The 1,897-nt window shown below is 47.0% G+C and overlaps 1 pseudogene; it reads left to right on the forward strand.

Annotated features, from left to right (window-relative positions):
- Positions 1-389: 389 nt before the first annotated feature.
- On the forward strand, positions 390-1,145 carry LOC141515995 (succinate dehydrogenase [ubiquinone] cytochrome b small subunit, mitochondrial pseudogene; annotated as a pseudogene).
- Positions 1,146-1,897: the final 752 nt, after the last annotated feature.

The following is a 1,897-nucleotide window of genomic DNA, read 5'->3' on the forward strand; positions in this document are numbered from 1 at the left end:
AATCTAAGAGTTGGGGATACAAAGGAAGTCAACAATAAGAGCAATAATGTCAAGCCCAGTCCTTGAGGAGAGGAAGGAAATTTCACAACAGCAATGTATGAAGACACGAATAGGATAGATTGGGAGGAAAGGTATGGAGATGAAGGGAAACCAGCCAAACCTTCCTGCTGACACATGAAAAAAACCAGGGAAGTCAGGAGGGAGAGATACAGAAGGAAAACCTTCTGCAGGCCTGAGAGTGCCAGAGAAAGGATTCAACCACAAGAGATGGAGTGCCTTGGGGAAGGACCAGTCAGGAGGCTGGGGTCATGGTGGAGGAAGATATAAGAAGCCTGGAAAGAGAGGAGGGGGCTAGGTTAGGAAAGCCTTTAAAAGTCAAATGGAGAGACATGGCGTTGGCAGCAGCTGCAGCTCTTGGGTGCCTGAATCTTCTCAGCGGCACCTGGGGGGGGGCGAGCTTTGCTCCTGGGCCGCCTTTGTGCCCGCAGCGCCGGACTGACCCGCGCCCGGAGGACGGCCCATCAACCTGTCTGCCAGCCGCCGCTCTAACTCTAAGGCTGCATCTCTGCATTGGACTAGTGAGAGAGCCGTCAGTGTCTTGCTTCTGGGTCTGATCCCAGCTGCCTATCTATGCTCGAGCTCTGTGATGGATTACTCACTGGCTGCAGTTCTCTCTCTTCATAGTCATTGGGGTCTTGGACAGGTTATTACTGACTATGTTCATGGTGACAAGTTGGTGAAAGGAGCCCATGCAAGTCTCTTGATGCTCTCAGCCATGACCTTTGCAGGACTCTGCTATTTCAACTATCATGATGTGGGCAGGCATCTGCAAAGCTGTTGCCATGCTGTGGAGTCTCTGACTTCCCTGGGAAAAGAAATGATTGTACATCCAATACCTCTGCTCCATCACATTATTAACCAATGAAAATGAGAGGAAAGTAGCAATGAACTCCACTGATGGGATTTAGCCTGTTTTGCAGTCAGGTACAGTTATTTCAATAATTGATCTCTATGAGGAATATAATCTAAGAAGGATTAGATGAAAGAAATTGTGAGTTAAGTTTGTGTTCTAAGTCCTGATGAGTCACTAAATTGTCTCAGGATCTCACCAGGTTTATATCTTGCTTATCCCTTGTAAATTGACACATTTCATTTACTGATCTCTTAACAATTCATTTATTCATCATGCTGCTGTAACTGAATTTGTCCAGTGACCCTGGCCCCTCTTATAGTACTTCTTGTTTTGGAGAATACTGGGCAAAAAAATACATTTTGTTAATTCATATAATAAAAACTTTGCAAGAAAAAAAAGTCAAATGGAGCATCTGGAGTTTACTGAAGGGAAAGGAGAGCAGGGGAGATGGTTAGACCTAGGCATTGTGAAGACCAAGTTTCAAGTTGAATGGACCATGTTTCTGGAGGAGGAGATGGGAGGCAGGGAGATCCCCCAGCAGCTATTGAAGTTATCCAGCATGAGTTGGTGGGGCCCTGAATCAGGGGGGGTGGCATTATCAGAGGAGAGAAAGGGACATAATGGAGAGATGCTGTAAAGGGAGGTTGGAGAGGACTTGCCACCTGAGAGGATATGGGAGGATGGTGAGACTCGAGGGAGCAGGTGCCTCTTGCGTTTACAGAACTGCGGTATTCAGCCTTCTGGGAATTCCCAGGTTGTCCACATACCAAAAGGGACATCTTCCTTTGAAGCCCATCCCCTCTCAGGCTTGGAGCTGGCAAAGATTGAGCTAATGCTATCCATAGTGTGGTCATCACTTGCAGACCTGAAGTCACTATGTCTACTTCTCTGGGCTCTGCTTCCTTCACTCTCCATCAGCCCGACAAGTCTCCCTATGTTTCTCCGTATGCCTCTTCTTTAGTCTTTCTTAGAGCGCAATAATAT

Source organism: Macrotis lagotis, chromosome 3 (genome assembly GCF_037893015.1).
Source record: "Macrotis lagotis isolate mMagLag1 chromosome 3, bilby.v1.9.chrom.fasta, whole genome shotgun sequence".
Classification (NCBI taxonomy): Eukaryota; Metazoa; Chordata; class Mammalia; order Peramelemorphia; family Peramelidae; genus Macrotis; species Macrotis lagotis.